The sequence below is a fragment of the Morone saxatilis genome, unplaced genomic scaffold (genome assembly GCF_004916995.1).
Source record: "Morone saxatilis isolate NCDOM2014 unplaced genomic scaffold, NCSU_SB_2.0 Contig1, whole genome shotgun sequence".
NCBI classification, from domain to species: domain Eukaryota; kingdom Metazoa; phylum Chordata; class Actinopteri; family Moronidae; genus Morone; species Morone saxatilis.
In genome coordinates, this window is record NW_023339651.1 from 8,274,560 (window position 1) to 8,293,050 (window position 18,491).

Sequence of the window (18,491 nt, forward strand, 5' to 3'; positions counted from 1 at the left end):
TCATTTGAGTACTGAAATTATTCCAAATCTAAATATTCAAAGTGTTTTTTCTGTCAGATTCCAGCAGAGGCACGTGTGATTTATGAAACAATAACACATGCCAAAATCCAGCCTATGCATATTATGCTAGTAATTACAACTACTCACAATGATTAATTCACTAAGGAAAATTAAGTCTCTGTACTTACTTGCTTGGGCGAACATAGATAAGACACGATTATTAACTGTGCGAGATAAATCAAATGTTCTCTTTATTGTTATGTGTGTTATGTTTTAAAATGTGCTAACATTTTAGTGCACTGTTACATTCAGGGTTGTTATATTAAGTTCTTAACTGGCTTATATGTAATGGTTTCTTGAACTTCACCAGTAACTAATGTGGTCATCTTCAAGGATCTGAATGTCACTTGGTGTGCACACACAGGCCCCGCCAGCTCAGGCTAAGTGCGAAGCTACAGCGAAGGCCTCTCTTAATAGGCTTATCCGTCAATCGGGAGTGAATTGTGAATGTGCCATGGCAGTGAACCTGCTCTGTGGTGGATGTTTATGATACCATACTGATCATGTGAAGTATCGGTTGCTCTTTTGATTTGTCCTTCATGTGCACGAGAGCGTGAAGGAACTTATCCGTGCAGGGAAGACGTGTCTCACGTTAAGCAAGGCGCAGATGGAAGCCACTCGGAGCCTAGAGGAGCCTGTTAGAAGCAAAATCATTGAGTGGGCTTGATTTTCCAGAGAAAAGAAATGCAAATGTAATAATTCAGTGTTTGGAGATTGGTGGATAATGCAGCGGTGATTGATGTATTTTTCCTTTTTTTTCTCTTCTGATTTCTCTCAGGGGCAGAAGACGTGAGGCGCTGAAGTGTTTCTCCTCCTGGTGTGTGAATGGGTGGGGGGGTCCTTCGTGGTGCAGAATCAAGGATTGAAGTCAACGCAGGTGAGTCTTTTATTTATTTATTTTTTCTGTTACGTATGCGGTGGGACCCACAGAGCCCAGCAGGTGTCTGGGCTAAATTTTGTTTTAAGTTGTGTGCACAATTTAGAAATGTATTGCTCTCAAATTAGTGTTAGTGTAGCAGTATAAACTGAAGGTACAGGTAGTTGTGGCTGCTCAGTAAGTGAGGCTTGTCTTTTTAATACAGTTCAAGTGGGTGCATATAGCCTTGTGTATCCTAGACATGTTACATTAGCAGTTCAAAGTGGATTTGCTCTCAGGGGCCAATCTTTTGCATCAAATTATTAGCTGTGTTGCACCATCCACTTTTATTTAATCCTCCTCTGTTGACGTATAAACTGCTCCACAAAAGGTTTGCAGACAGGAGTCGGTGGTACAAATACATACTTTGAAAAAACTATATTGTGAACAAACGTATTGTTACATTATGCAAGCTAATGCGCTTGCTTTCTGATAGTTAGAAAGCTAGCTATCTCAGAGAGCATCAATAACAGTTTTTTAATGTACAACCCTGAGAACAAAATGTGCTGAGGGATTAAACAGCACAGTGGAGGGAAAATAACAAGAAGCTTGGAGAGCTATTGTGGCTGAATAGTGTAACCATGTGCCCAGCTTGCTAATGTGCTAGCCAGAGCTTGCCAGTTATAGTAGTTCACCAACTAGCCTGTCACTATCTATCACATGACAAGGCACAAGTGACAGCAATGTTGTTTAACTTTATGTTATGTACATTTGAGAGCAGGAATTATTCATTTGTGTGCTAGAACTTGAACATTTTGAGAGAAAAAAATCAGCTATCAGTGTACACAAATGAATTTCTTTGCTCTGTAACAACCGCCTCAATTACCTGAGATGTCGCTTTGCCTGAAATATTAAGATGTTATGTCACAACTGGAATGAGACAAAGCTTGTTACTGGAGACCGATATGTGCCTCCCCTGTCACTACAGTGATTTAAAGACTACAGCTTTGTTTGCTCGGACATGCTCCGTCCTCCTCTGTACTCGAGTGTCTTTGGTAAACATTCGATGGCAGCAGTTTGTGTGTGGCCAGCGTCGGCTCACCTCGCAGAACATGCTGTTTTCATTAGGAGCTTCTGGGGGGCTCTGAGTAACAACGTGCCGAGATGTGCCTGTGTTTATGCTTTTTGCAAGTCCATATGCAGTCTGACGAATGTGTACACACGCACACGCAGAAGGTCATAGCTATTCTCTTTACCAGCAAGCTACCAGTTCAACCTTATGCAACATCTAGCTCAGTGTACGTTCCACTAAACAGGAGAATTATATCGTGGAAAGGGAATGTAATTGGTTCATCCACTGTATTATACAATACAGCTATGGCTTTATGGATTAGGAATTGGGACATCCAGCACACACCCACACACACACACACACACAGAATAGATAAGAGTGGTTAATCTTGATTAGAGCAGTGTGAATGCTGAAAATACGGTGCCCTGACAAACATCTGCCCGCCACACAGCTGAGTGGGATAAACCAAAGTGATTATTGTGGAAATGTCAGGCGAGGTAGACAGTGAGAGCAAGTGAAACGAGGTGGGATATGACATGAACAGGGGGCATGACATGAGTGCTTCACAGTCAGCTCTCTCTCCCTCACCCTCAATGACAGATTTTTGCACTCACTGTCGAGGTAAGGTCTCCTTTGTGGAGGGAAAATCTCACTGGGTTTGATGGAAAGGCTGCAGTGAAAAAGAAATAGCAAAAGCTGAAGCTGATATAGTCAAATGTAGTCTCCAGCAATGGAATGTGTGCTTTTCTTTCTTTGTTTAAACTTTATACTATTTGTGTAAAATATCAGAAAGTAGTGAAGACATGCCCGTCACGGGTTTGTAGAGCAAAAGGTGACATCTTTAGATTGCTTGTTTTCGTCGTCTGATAGTCTGAAACCAAAAGATATTTAGTTTACAATTATATAAAACATGAAGAAACAGAAAATGTTCTTTGCTATGTAAATGACTTTAAACATTAGTGAAATTGTTGGTATTTTCTGTCAATCGACTGGGTCTTTAGGCACTAGGGAGTTTTGGCCCCAAATTTCACATCGGTTGGTCGATGTCTGAAGGTTGCCAGGTTGGTCTTTGTCTCTCTTGCGCCAGTATAAGCCCTAATGAATAATTGCTTTCCTCTGTGAAATGTGAGGGGTGCAGACATTCTGTTAACCTCGCTAAAGGGAAAAAAAAAGGGGGAGGAAAAAAAATCCCCTTCCTGTCAGTGGTCTCTCTTTCTCTCTGTTCTTGTGAGATCTGGAACTGATAAGTGTGAGGCCTCTGGTAACTGAACAGGAAGGATAGAGGGCCTGGCCTCGGAGCCCCTGCCTCTGCACACATGTCCACCTCCCCTGCACGGGCAGACAAAGAGAGCAGAGCCTGCCACTTAACTTCAAGTTTCAAAAACATTTAAGCCTATTAGAAGGATTATTATCACTTGTTGGAGTGAACTCTTGCTCTAAAGAGATTCCTGTTGAATATAATAACAGGGAGGCATTTTGATAAAATAGAGCTCGGCCGAATTAATGCTTTGCTGCAGCTTCACACCCCGGCACAATCACAACTCCCTTGTTCCACTGACCAGTGTTGAGTCAAGTGGATGTACTTTATTAAACAAGCACGATGCAGAGCAGCAGTGAGAGTTTAACATTCCACCTGAACACCCAGATGTCTGAATGACAAGCTGTTAAACTGATAACCATGATGGGGCTGCTGTAGTGTCTATACATAGATGTTGCCTGAAGCAGGTGCTTTAAGGGGAAAGAAACCACAAACAAAATGCGACATGGAATGATCTTTCATTCTCGAAAGTGTGTGTGTGATGTATGTGAATAAGTTGTTTGAACGGAGGTTGAAAGATCAGTTTTGTGAGTTAACTTTGCCATTACAACAAAAGGTTGTCATGAACTACTTTGGTGAGCTTTTCGTGCCAACAGAACAAACATGACAACATTTGTGAAGTATTTACTGTGTGAAGACAGAAATTACAGACAGGCTATCTGTAACTTCAGGGTTATAAATGACAGATCCCCCAAAGTTAGTGGAAGATAAAAGGAAAAGAAGATCTCTAATCTTTGTAATGATAATCATGTAGGGCGAAACTACAATGATTCTTTCAAATGTAAAAATGTCATCATAGTAAAACAGGAAAAAGTATTCACCAAAGTACTATTTAAACCGTCCTTCTATGTTTATTTTGCTATTGCAGTCACATAAGCTAGAAGTTATATGTAAACTAGGTGCTTTCTTTAAGAATGTCTATAATTTTCCCTTTATGGCATTATTTTGTCATACTGTATGTTGCTGTTCGCACTCCATAATGTGTTAACATGGTCTTGACTTAATAAATCTGAATCAGCCATTAGGAAAGTACTTTACCTTGCATTTATGGGCCATTTTGTTCTCTGCTGGTGCATTTTATTCCTGTAGATAACAGGCCAATCGCACATGATGCGAAATGATATTTTCAGTGCAGCTACCATGGAGAATGAGAGAAGGTGTTTTTGCTGTTACCTAAACTGTAGCAACAGTATAGGATGAAACTATTTGACTTCTCCCACGATCTAAAAGAAAGGCCCTCTTACTCGACTCCAAATCAGGTTCTACACAAACAGTAGTTTCAGTAATTAAAGTGCAGCACAGGCACAAGACACGTTGCAGGATCAGTGTGGGTTCTCCGTATATTCTCACTCCACTTATTACCAGCTGGATGTAACAAGATCAAGTCTACGTGAGTGTCCAAATACATTGTGGAAAACGCAGGAACTCACTTAAATGGATCATAATCACACAAGTTGTGTAAAAGTGGCTACAACAAAAAGTAAATACAAAGCACTTTGTCACAATGAAAACCCTGTGAAATGAACTACTCAAATTGTAGGTGTCTTTACAGTTAACAATTATCCAAGGATTTCGTCCTTGAAGCTTTTGTGTCACCATGTTGTCACCAACATTAACGTGTAGCAGATGTGTGGAAAGATGATTTTCCTGTATACTACTAGGTGAGTAACTGGCCATGACAAGATAGCACTGGAGCCAGGTTGCCTTCTCACAACATCTTTGAGATTCATCTATTATCTTATCTAGTTGGGTACTTAATGCTCATGTGGAATTTCTGATCCCATCTTGTTCTCTTCACAGTACCTTTATTTCAAACTTTGGGAATCTAGTGCATATCTTTTTCAGGGCCGAGACTGTGGCGGAGATGTTCTGGGGTGGTATCCTTCCCATGAAAACGTGCAAGATAACGTTCCAGGGTGACAGCTGAATTATTAGCCCATTAGTCACCAGAGAGAGAAAGAGGTGGATGAACATGGCATCCGTCAGGAAAGTGCCTCTTTTTTTACAGATAGCCTCCCCCTAACTGCTGCCCAGGAATCTTGTAAGTCTTTCCCACTGATGTAGGAGCTGGAGGGGGGTCAGGGAGCAGAGCTGGAGCTATCCCGGTACTCTGCTGCTGCGGATGACCCAGCCGCCTGTCCTAGGAACAGAGCAGCATTACACAGAGGCAGAACTCAGTGTACTAGACTAAAAATAGATGTGGCGTCAACCCTACTTTCCCATAGACACATACAAATGTAGATGCATGCGCTCATGCTTGTACGTGCACCCCATACCAGTGTGGGTGCACATCTTCAGAGGGGATCACAACCGCTGGTGATAGTCAGTGCGATGCCAGAACATGTTTGATTGACAGGGTGACTGCAGCGGTACAAAGTGTCTGTGTGTTCAGGACAGATGTTCTCCACAGCCTGCCTCAGATGGTCTGAGTTGACGTACAGCAGGAGGAAGCCATTAAGCAACACTTGGCTCCGAGATGAACTTCCCCACTGTTCTGTGACCCTGTTGAATCTCCGAACCTCCTTTACATCTCATGTGTCTTTGTATAAGCTATCTGCCTGGCTCCACTAAAACGAACACACTGCAAAGCAAACGGAGAGTATCTATGGAGTTAGGCTTGCTGCTTTCTTTGATGCAAAATTAAACCTGATATCCCTTTGACATGCCTTCCACGGATAACTTGTCAATTTCCTGCTCGTGATGAATAGCCTGAATAAGCTACGCTTCACAAGCCAACAAATTAATTAATGGCATGGCATAATATGTTTTAAGAACACTTGGCATTGAGATGCTGTTGGCTTGTGAAAGGTCTACCTCGATGCTGCTTCTTGAAATACGACCGCATTAACAAGCCTTTCTTCTGCCTAATGCTGCCGTATTATTGCATTTCTCTTTGTCAGTGAAAGCTGTTACTGTGGTCTCATTAGGTTGGTACATTCTTGTTGAAGAATATAACCCAACAAGCTTGACTTGACTCTGCACAGCTTCTGCTAAATGTTCTATTTGTAATATGTCTGTTTAAAGCTAATGAAATGATGATAGTGGCAGCGCTGCTGGGCCTTGAATTAGCTCATCAGCTGACTGCCATTCAAGTGTCCCAGTTTGAAAATATATTTACAGCAGGAGGACAAATATAAGCCCAGATCCTACATTAGTTGTAAAGTTCATTAAGTTTGCTAACAAGTTCACCAAATAATCCTAAAAGATGATTCCTGTTCTGAAGTTATTGCAGATTTAAAAAGAATAGTGTGCCCGTTGAGATTTAGATGAGAAGATCAATACCACTGTCATGTTTGTGAATAAAGTATGGCACAGGAGCCAGGAGGCAATTAGCTTAGCTTGGCATAATGACTGTAGACGGCCGTAAGCCGCTAGCCTGGCTCTCTCCAAAGTAAAAAAATACACCTAGCAATGCCTCTAAAACGTAATGTATTGTTTGTTCAATCCATGCACAAATGGAAAGCTTTCGCAGATTGTTTCTCCCAGTTCTAGTCTTTGTGCTAAGCTAAGCTAATTTCCTCCTGGCTCCAGCTTTATGGGCTTTATGAACAGATCTAGACTTGAGAGTGGTATTGATCTTCTCATCTAAGAAGAAAGTGAATAAGCGTATTTCATTTACTTATAATTAATTGACTACTTTTACTGATCCACAGCTTTTAGATATTTAGCCATGGAGAATCAAGAAAAGTAGATATTTTAGTATTTATAGATATGTCACCTTATAAACTGCAAAATTAATTTGTTTTTCTGGTTATTTCAAAGGCTTTGATATAAAATATAGTGCATATTACCAATTTATCTCTTCATGCTCTGTAGGATGATTGAGTGTTATACAATGAAGTCAGATCTTTTTGAAGGCTCAGGAATTCGCCGCAGACAGGCTGATAGTCATCAATTTCAGACTTGTTTGGTAATTTTTGGGATCAAAGGCGATGATGAGGATGATGATACTGATGCTAATCCCACTGAAGGGGATGATTGAGTCATCAAGGCTAAACAGCTGTTTTATGTGCCGCCTCTCCCCCCCACTAATGGCTGATGATGACGGTAGCAGAGTGTAAGTGAGTGCAATTGACAGTGGAGTTCGAGCTTCCTCTGGGAGGAGGGAGAAAGGCTGAATCTGAGCAGAGGGAAGCAGGCAGCAGGGTGGCCATGAAACATTCATGCACCTGGGGACTCTTTGCATAAGGAGAGCAAGCTGAGCCAATAATGAAGTAAAGAGCAGAGTACTTTTAATGGCTCTGTTTGTCCTTTTATGAGATTATCTTTAGTCTGGCTTCTTATATGAATTGCGTTAAAAGCCTAATTGCATACAGTGATTTAGTGATTTGTACTCGCAAAAAAAAAGTACTGCCACAGCCTGCTGCAGTGCCTTGTAGAAAATGTTATTTACATTTGGATTAACCTAATAGTGGTTAGCTACAAGATAATTGGTACCACAGGTGCACGGCTGGTTATAGCTCATAACTGGACAGCAGAAGGTGAGTTATTCCCAGCCCTCTGACCCTGTGCCTCGGACTGTTGACATGACAACAGAGCACCAAATGTGGACGTCCCCAGTTGTGCTGGTGGAACAGTTGTCCCTCCTAAACTCATCCTGCTCAGCGGCTGCGAGCTCACGTAGGGACAGAAAAGGCGAGAGGAGGAGCAGAGGAATGGCAGGATGAAGAGCAGAAGACGGGAGAAGTAATATTTAGACAGCTGCACGTGTAGTGCCGTGTATCACTGTCAGCGGAAGGGGGGCAGAAGTGGAGGGATATTTTGGTGTCCTCAGCTAGGCCTCAGACAAACTGCAGTATTGATGTCACTGCACCCTCCTGACTGTAAATCACAAGTTGCAGTCATCTATAGATTTACAAACACTTGCTACCTCTGTTCCAATATGATAGTAGTATATTATCCGTGTGAAATGGATAAAATGAGATAACGTGCTCAAACATGTTTTTAAGTTAATCCATTAGAGAAATATATCTGAAAGCTCACTGTCAGTGTCTCTGTCCTCAGCCCTGACTGGTGAGACGCGGTACAGTAACGGTGGTTGTGTGAGACAGCTGGTCACATGTCCGCGGTCCTGTGCTAGACTGGCCTTGTGCCTTGAGGTGGTGGATGGCAGCTGACTGCTCTGATTCACTGGGAACTCAACTTGTGTGTTGTGTGCCTCACAATGGACTGACTCATAGGGAGTCGACGCCGAGCTTGTTCAGTGTCCATCTCTCAGCCATTTTACTGGAACGTTATGTTTGACTCCTTTGTTGCCTCTGTGTTTTGATGGAGACAGTGCTCTTTTCTTATGACTGTGTTTTTCTTGCATTGTTCCCTTTTTCATTCCAATGGTCAGTTTCCCTCCCTTCTCTCTTCGCACTATACTTCTTGTTACTGCTGACTCTCACACTGTTGTCGCCGGGAGGATGTGGACTGTCAGTCAGTCGCTAGCAGCTTCTTTTCACCTGACATGGAGGTGTTTCGCTGGAACACTGAAATGTCCACCCATATTACACCCTCACCACACCGACTCCACACAGTCCCCCCCTTCAACCTGTAGGATTCACTAATGATCCCTCACTGGCTTCCCAGCAAACACTGTTAATTGGGTTAGGTTGTGTTTAGTGCTATGAATTTTGAACCAGTTCAGTTCTATTAATATATCCATATATTTGAAAGATGTCAAACTGTGGACAGTGTTAATACTGTAACTGCAGTGGTTGCTTAAGAACAGGCAAGGAGTGCTGCAAGATTTATGTCACATTTAATAAAAACACATCAAACTTAAGTATGAAAATCATCATATTAAAACCCCTATAAATATTAAGTTATGCCACAGCTAATGGCATGATTAAAGGCACAAATTTCGGTTGTCACAGCAACGCAACATGTTTTTCAGAGTTTTCCAGGCAGTCCGAAGTACCGACTATCAAAGCAAGCAGAAGAAATATTTGTCACTGTAAATAGAGCTCAAAGAAATGCTGATACCTCTCAGCCCCCTACACAGTCTGGGGCTTGAATCAAATCTGAGCAACAGAATTAAAATCAGATTGAACACTGTAAGCTACTAGGCTTACTGGCTATGGAAAAAAACATTTCCTGCAATGGGATGCCATGGTTTAAAAAAGTCTGGGGACGACAAGTGTATAGTGTTAATAGTGTATAGTCCTACCAGCCATCATGTACTCCACTCTCTTGACGATTGCAAATTATCTTGTGGTTTCAATTTTTGGAAGAAATAAGGATAATATTAGAACTCTGTGCTCTTCAGTGGCTTACAGTTTTTGTGCCTTCCTGCTTCCTTTTGAAACTGTTTTCTATTTCATGGCTTTCTACTTAGCAACATGAGCACCACTGAGTAACCAGTTGTCTTTGTGCTTTTCAATAAACCTTTTTGCTTGGCGACAGCACTCAGAAACACAACATTAAATCTCTACCTGCGGTCACTCTCCCTCCCCTATCACATAATAACATGTGCAACATCCGCGCAGCAGCCACTAATTGCTGCTGAATATTAGAGCGAGGTCTCTTAAGACACTGACCTTGCTTTAGCCAATCATAACAGAGCGTGTTACCGGGTTGAGCTCTGATCAGAAGAGCCCCTGCAGCACGAACAGGAGGAATTAATTATTCAGACTGGCTGCTTGCACGTTTTGCTGGACACCACATTTAATGACATCTATAATGGCATCTTTGTGAGAGATTAATGGTGACGTGAGACTATCAAAGCAGAAAATGCACAAAAGTCCAGCCAGACAGCTCTCTGCATGCCAGCTACAAACACAAAAGGAACGATGGGTGTGAGCATTTTATGTCGGCATCCAGATTTTTTGTTCTGAAATTCATCACCTAGGAGCTTACACACCTTTTTGCCTTGTCTCTCATTCTGTTCAATCGGGAAATTCAGCTTGACACACATGAACCTATGGTAATGAGATTCACTTAAATATTTATTATACGAGGAAATGAAGAGGTAAGAGATAAGAACCTTCTCTCACAATATTTACATCTCTGCCACCACTGTTTAGGTTCTGCAGTTCAAGGAAAAGGCTGAGTTCTGTAATGATCGGTAGTCGGGTTTCCATTGACCTTTTACGAGTCAGGACAGCACTTAGATGGATTGAAAATGTTTTCGTGTTAGTTAGGAGAAGGGGAAACTGCATTTTTTTGCCTCGGTGTCCTCTTGATCATGGATGACAACTTTAGCACAATGATCATTCAGCATACAAAACGTTTTAGTTGTGTCTTTTAAATTAGTTATTAGTTGCAGTGCTCATACTTTTCCTAGTGAAAAAATTATTTGATATAAAAAGAGTTTTTGTCAGTATTAATGATTTGGATAGGAATTTGTACTGAAAGGTGGTGTCAAATATGCATCCAGTTTCAGGTCAAAGTCTAGTAAATCTTCAAAAGTCTTTTATTTTTTAGAATAGTAATATACAAACAGTATGTAAATATAGATGTATTGATATATAAGAGGCATATAGCAAGAAAGTAGGTTAGTAAAAAGAAATTGTCAGGCACTGCAGCTCTTGCAGCTTTCGTGTGTATTTGCTGTAAATAGTGCTTAGCAACAGCAAGGTTACTCACTCTGGTTGCATCTGCATTATGCTAATATAATGAGCGCAGGAAGCCAATGGAGGCTAGTTGCACTGGATCGCTACGGGGACACAAACTCAAGAGTCATCATGCAAATTAGCAGGATGGCTGATCGCTCAAAAAAATACAAAAGTTTTATAAGAGATTAAGGAGCCAAACTGGACCACACCTCCAGTGGCAGGTCAGATTCAGATGTTGAGTTCTGCTTTGATAATTCTCTCTAACCAAACATTCTTATCGCGACCCCCGAGCAAACATGCAAACAATCTGGCCTGTGTGTTTCCAGTCACATGGGCCTAAAGTGCTGGAGAGTCAGCGTGTCTGTTCTGGTATTTCCTGAGGCTTCGTAAACATACATACACACTCTCTCTCTTTCTTTTTATCTCTGTCACAAACACAGGAGGTTCTATTTAAGCACTCAATAATATCATATAATGATCCCTTTTTTTGTGTATAGTAAGGCAAGTGTTTTACATTGCAGAAGCAAAGTAAAGTTAGTCTATAACTTGTTGTTATATTGTTATTTTCTTGGCCAAGGAATCCTGAAAAAGAGATTTATAATGTAATGTTCCTGATTTAGTTAGGGTTAAATAAATAAAAATGTAAAATTTAGAGAGTGATAAATGGAAGTTTATAAGGTCAAACCTGCAATGAGGCTTGTCACAAGATCATTAGATGCATTTTTGAGCTTGCCATTCTGTTTTGATTTCATTTATTTCAAAATAAGACAAAATCATTCAGCAAACATGTTGTGCAAGTGTGCATGTGTGAATGTGCCTCCAACTTGTGGTTACTCCTGACTTAGAATAGAAGAGAAAAACAGAAGGAAGTGTGACTTTACTTCTCCTTTTTAATTCTCCTCATGCTTATCAAGACATATTTATAATGAATAAACTAAAGGCCGATTAAAGCTCCAAACTGTACACCCACTAGAGAGAGCGACTAGACCATTGAATGCTATTTAATCCACTTCTTATGCATTTAGCTCACTAAAAAGTATATTTTTAGCAATTATACCGCCATCGCTAAAGCCATTAATGGATGTTGTTTGTGTGCGAGTATGATTATTGCTCTGGACTTTGCCAGAGGATGGCCATGCATTAAATCATTATTCGATTTAACCAGTTGAAATGTGTGTGTGTGTGCACACTGGTTCATCTAATTGATTTGGAGTGTTAAAGTGCAGGGTTCAATGAATACTCTAATCAAAACCTTGGAGGCTGCTGCTAAATGGTAAAGAATGATTTAATGTGTCTCAGGCTTTTTTTAAAGCTCACAGCTTTAAGTGGATTCTTCTATGTGTTTTAGCTCTGTGCGGTAGTCTTCAGAGGGAGTTAATATACACACTGTGAACACAAATGTCTGGATCTAAAGCTGTTAAGTTGGAATAAAATTAAACAAACTGAAATCAGGAGCCCACATTTCAACCTCCAGATGCGTTAAGTGCTGTCACTATCTCTTTCCACTAATCTGCTTTTTTACCCATTTAGTTGCCATCTAACACAATTTCATGGTGTTGATACAGAATCTAAAAATTCAATATCTGAGCATGTATGCTGGGATTATAATTTGGAGTCTCTGTGGGGGATGTAGGTCAACTGAAAGGCTCTATTTCCTCAAATATTGTAATCCCCATTTGTTCTGCTTTTTCACCAGAAACACAGCTTTGAGGTCTTTGTCAGACGACAATGCCCTGGGCAGGACAGTGGCTCTTAATGCTGTTGTCTTGTTTCCAGATTTCTCTTCTTGTGCTTGCTTATTGTCATTTCCGAGTAATGTTTAAATTGTCTGCTGTAGTACCTTAGCCTTAGGTCTAACATTTCAGACCAGATACTGGAGCCTCGGTATCTCTCTTGTTTCCGTTACTTTCAGCTGGAACTTTCACTCCTTGGGTTGTCCTCTCTGCTCCGCTGCAGCACAAGAACCAAAGCAGGTCATGTTTGTGGTTGAACTGGGGAACGAGGTCAACAGGATATACCCATTTAACCTCGCTGGAGACCTGCACAGAGCAGAGGAAGTCATTCATTTAGTCTCGAGTTGAACAGTTACTTCTGTCTGCCTTTTCATTGATAAAAAAAATGATTTCTCCCTCACTTTCCCAAATGGTTCCACTAATTCGGCGTATTAACGGTCTCACTCAGCCAAACTAATTCCGTGCCTGTTTCTCTGGGCTGGAGGAATAGTTTTGTCAAACCATGCATGAACATAAAAAATTGATTTGTTTATATATCATTTCAGTATAATGGGTTTTTGTCGTGATTCAGTGACAAAACCTGATGTACCTTCTAGGAGAAAAAAGGGGGAAGGATTACTCGCCTGGCATGTTCATCTTCGGCTCCTGTGTTGTGTAAACCTGATAACAAGTATGGCAAAAGACAAGGCTGTCCATTGTGGAAAGAGCTTTTTCAACAAAAGTCATTATGCTGGATCAATGCTCCCCAGAGAAACAGCAGGCTCTAACGCCACACACAGAGATGGAGGAGTGCGTCAAAATATGTAACAGCCCTAGGCTTCTTTTTGATGGTTCAGCAGGCCAAGGTACATACCACATAGTCTGCAATTATGTGGATGTTTTCATTCAGCTCGCAGAATTCATCTAACATCTGTCATGCCTTTTCTGAAAAGTGACACAAAAAAACATTCAAATGACATGAAATTGTTTGGTTACACACTTAGACATATTTTCATACTAGTAGCCATGTAGAAAATTGTGATTTTATTTGCTCAGGTTTTGAGATATCCACCTCAAACTGCAGCACTGAAAAAATGAAATTCAACAGCACGATATCTTCACAAAAACAATGTCAAGGTTATTCTGGACAATCCACAGACCTCATTGTCAACAGCCATGGGGACTATTTCTTCACTAGAAAGTAGTTCCAATGAAAACAGTTCACAGTGAGGTTTGTGAGCAGAAGTTTCCAAGACCGATCCATCAAAACCTGAGCAAATAAAACCACAACTGTCTGCATGGCTATTGAAGGATGACTTCTTATTTTTCAAGTCTGTCTTAAAACAATATTCCCATATGTACAACTCAAGAGTTACTGGTTGCCGTAACCACTCCTCCTGTACATACTGGCCGTGGAGAGATCAACTACCGAACCGCGCCGCCCCCAGGTTGCATTGTGGGCAATGTAGGTGCCGGTTTTCGACAAGGGAGGAGAATGTATCTCTGGTTCTGCTGCATCAATATTGATCCTTTTTGTTTCAAACTGTCCACCATGGGTCTGACAGTGTTGTAGGAGTGTAATGGTAAATTGGCGGAGTACTCTTTTAAGTTCAGCTGAAGTTAATATGAGACTTCAGCAGTCGGTGTTAGAGAAATCAAGTGGATCTTCCAAAGCTACTGTATTTTTAGTACAAATTTCCCTTTTGATTTACTGTCCCTCTGCAGCAGCTCTGCAAGGAAATACTGTCTGGGGAAACACAAAGGGGGGATATTGAACTAAAAAGAAAATTCCCACTTGATTTGTCAAAGCCTCATATTATCTTCAGCTCAACTTTTGAATGCGTTTTTGCAGGGAAGAAGAACTGTGGATTTTGTTCTCCATCACCTCTATTGGCGATACGCTCAGCAACCAAAAACCGTAAACATACCCTTAAACGAGAAGATATGTTTTTTTGTACATTAGTGGAAAATTATTAGGAAATAAATGCACATGTACTCTAGTGTCCTCCATTCATTAAATCATGTCTGCCAGTCTGTTTGTCATCAGCCTGCAGCCTGTCTAGGGCGGTTCCACATGACAGCAGCATGTGTATGTATGGACAGAACATTTAGCCTCTCTGTCTTCTCGGTCTCATCTTGAACATTTATACCCGTGGGTCATCTAATTTAAAAAATGATGTCAAAAGGTTGCGTTGGGGGAAGTAGGTTTTTCCTGCCTATAGAGCTGGATGCTCTGAAAAAGTCTCTCCATCTGTCTTCATGACTTTATGGTACGTGGATCTGTGTGGTGGTGGATCTGCTTGAGGGCGTGGTAGAGCCAAGTTGGAGGGGAGGGGGTGGGGGGTTCTGTAAATAGCCCACCCTGCGTTAAGAACCGGCATGCTGGGGCTGCGCTGTGTGCAGTCCTGACCTCACCAACCGAGCCGCCGCTCACATTTCCTCACAGCGCGGGAGGCTGTTGAAGTCAGCGTTGACTGTTTCTCCACTTTATCCAGGTCAGATCTGATCTACTCTCACTAGTAAAGCACTGGCGCTCATGACCCCGGTGGCCCCTTCACTGCCAGCCAGTGTCAAAATAACACAAGCAGCTCTGTGGAGGGCCTCCGCTGCTCTGCCTGCTGTTATGAAATCACACTGCCCTCATTTGTGTTTCTAAATATCTACACTCAGATACTTTTTCAGATTAAAACAAAGGGCCGGTACGATTTGATTTCCGTATTTCTTCACATTCAGCTGTTAAAAGAGAGTTTGCCTCGCAGCGTATGTGCAGTGGATATATGTGTGTGCTTGGAAGTAGGTCATTGATTTGGAACTTGGACACTGATTATGTGCTGGCCTAGAAATGGGCTATAATCGGTGTCTCTCATACCAAAACAGCTTTTCATAAGTGGCAGTTATTTCAAGGTCAGGACAACAGTTGTGTCTCATTGCTACACATACATACAGACTGTATTTATCTCTTTCTCAGTTTCAACAGATTGCTGTTTCGAGAATCTGTTCAATCTTGTGAGATTGCTCATTTTAGGATACATTACCACTAAAAAAAAAAGAAAGACTCTGAATATCATGTTCATCTCTCTTTATAGGGATGAGAATGTGCCAAATCTGCAGGCATGCCCTGTTCTGTCCTTGATGGGGGTTTCACATACTCATTCGGATGCCATTTGAGCCAATAATGTAAATATTCGTGGTCTTTGAACAAGCCAGGACGTGATCTAATCTGTCTCTCACACAGTCCTCGGCAAACTCCTCCTGAAACACGTGGAAAAAGGGAGTTTATTTCATGACCATGTTGGAGTAAATGTTGCGCTCAAAGCTGGGAATTAACTGTCAGCTAGCATCATCACAACTCCTTCTCTCTGTCTCTCTCTATGGCTGGAAGCAAGCGCTGTATTAACAGTGGACTTTCCTGAAACGCCCTCAGGATGAAGCCTCGATATTGTTTTGTAAATGTAGCTGGATATAGATTCAGCTCTGCTTACAGTACAAGCTGATATTTAGCTTGAAGAAGTAGTTGTACTCTCTTAATGGTGGTTGTAGGAGGTCGAAAGGGCATGTTTGTGTACTTCCTGTTCTCTTCCTTGGTCTTGGCTAGAATAAACATTGGGAGCGTGCTAGCATGAATGGAGAGCTCTTATTTTTAAAGTGGCCGTACTCCCCGCCGCGTTCTTGTGTGTTGTTGCATATTTAAGGAAGGCGTCTTTTCATAATGACACCAGGAAGAATTCAAAAGAACAAATCCAAGTTTGCATATCATCTCGGGTTTGCATGACAGCAGCGTTGCAGTCGCTCCTCCCCTTCGTGTGTCCCTCATGAAAGACACGCAGCGTGGCCCATGTTTGCATTTGTTTAGGCAGAGAGGCAGAAACCAACAAGCAGGCACAGACAAAATCCTATCAAAAAATGACATCAGCCGCAACAGCTGCAGGCTATGGCACTGGGAGGAGAGGAGGGAGAGAGAGAGAGAGAAAGAGAAAAGAGAGAGAGAGAGAGAGAGAGAGAGAGAGAGACGGAGGAGAACAATTGACCAGAAGCGACACGGGAAAGAGAGGTGACCTGATTGCTCAGCTGGCCAAGAGCACGGGAAGGAAGCAGCAGGAAAGGCTGGTCCCCTCAGTCTGGCCTGGCTCTCTGCTGCTTCTGGTGGGTCCCTCTGTGGCCTTCCTCTCCTCCCTTTCCCCCCCCGCCCCGACCCATGATCCCTCCCTCTCCACCCTCCTCCCGTCCTCCTTCCCGCACTGCTGCCTGTCACGGCTCACTACATCGGAACAAAATGATCAGCTCTCACCTCCTCATGAACACGGGTCATCATGGTAGCCATGCAAAGGCTAGGCCCTTTGTATTAGATAGGGATCACTGATATCTGGGGAGGAGATGCTGCAGACAGCTGGAGAAGTCAATATTGTTTTGGTTTTTTACTGCACACATATATGGTGTTTAATTTTTATTATTTTATTTATTAGCAATGGCCTTGAGGTTACCAATTTTGTGGCACTATTAATTTCATCTTGTCGCTCTCGAGGAATTATTGGATGTGTGTGCGTTTATGATTCCTCTCTCCACAAGGAAGCACATCAAGTACCGCTTCCACAGTTACTTGTAGCTCGTAATGTAATTAATTCTAATCGCAATCATCGTAATAGCTTTTCAGATCAAATACCCAAGAGCGGTCCTAACAAAATAATCCATTCCTCTGAAAAACAAACACCCAAACTCTCTCTCTCTCACACACCCTCTCTCTCTCCCTCCCTCTGTGTTTGGCTTTGGCTTGGAGAGAAGAGCAGTCAGTTGGATGGGGGGAAAAACATCAGAAAACAGAAGGACCTGCGCATTTGCATACCTTTTTAGCATGTGGCTGAGGGAGCCTTTATTAAATTCAACCCCCCTGTGGGGTGGGTCTGACCAATGGGGGGGGGGCACAAGGGCTGAGAGGGAGGGAGAGGAGGGGTGGTCTCATCTTGGAAACAGGAGGCACCATCTGAGCCAGCAGACAAACAATGTTTCCAGACACGAGAACAAGGTGGCAGCAACGGCAAAGTGTTTTTCAGCAGACCAGTGCTGCCCCTGTCCCCCCTCATGGAGGAAGGGGGGACTGTGGGGGGCAACGTCCAGTGACAAACATTAGCCTGAAGAAGGGGATTTGGGCACACATTAGTGGTGCTGAAATGATTAGCTGATTAACCAATTAGATAGACAAACCATCTACCTCAATTCTGATAATCAGATAATAAGTCATAAGCAAAAATGCTTCTTAACAGTGAGGATTTCATACTTTTTCATTTTTTAAATCCCTGCGAATTGAATATATTTTGGTGTTTTACTGATTTGTTTTGACAGAAGTTAATATTGAATACATTCACACAGCTTTAGCGCGTCCTAAACTGTCATAGTGTTTATCACAAATACAGTGTTAGAAGACTTATAAATGTATCAGCCTGTTGATGTGAAAAATCGCCTGTCGTGTTTTAATTGAGAAATTGTCTGCAAGTTTCATTTTAGCGTTTGAAAGGTCACAAAATTGCAGGCACCCTGCTAGCTGCCTCTTAGCAAGGCCTGCACTTCTTGTTAACCCCACTGTAAGAAAACACCTATTAGCAAGTGATTCAATAAGAGCACAGAGATGCTTTGTGTTTGTGTATACCTGTGTGTGTGTGTGATGCATCTGAGGTGAAGTGGGGTAAGCCCAACAAGCTGTAAGTATCTGTTCAAGCAAGCTGAGGCAGCTTGTGGTTGTGCTGTACCTGAGAGGAGGCTGAGCACGCTACGCTAGTTAGCCTGTTAGCTCGCCTAATGAGCCATTTCATATACAGCTCAACAACAGAATGGCTGAAGAATTACAGGTTATCCATAAGCTATTATCATCAGTAGCCCTCCGCGTCTTGCCTTCTGATAGCGGTTGTGTTCGTAGTGATTTAAAAAATTAGCATGCTCG

At 42.0% G+C, this 18,491-nt stretch overlaps 1 protein-coding gene across 2 annotated transcripts in view; it reads left to right on the top strand.

Annotated features, from left to right (window-relative positions):
* LOC118326964 (zinc finger MIZ domain-containing protein 1-like) overlaps positions 1–18,491 on the top strand; it is a 114,951-nt gene that overhangs the window by 31,975 nt on the left and 64,485 nt on the right. For both annotated transcript variants that reach the window (XM_035660131.1, XM_035660138.1), the window contains exon 2: positions 839–937. The gene's annotated coding sequence lies outside the window, so the exon portion shown is untranslated. The remainder of the gene's footprint in view (positions 1–838; positions 938–18,491) is intronic.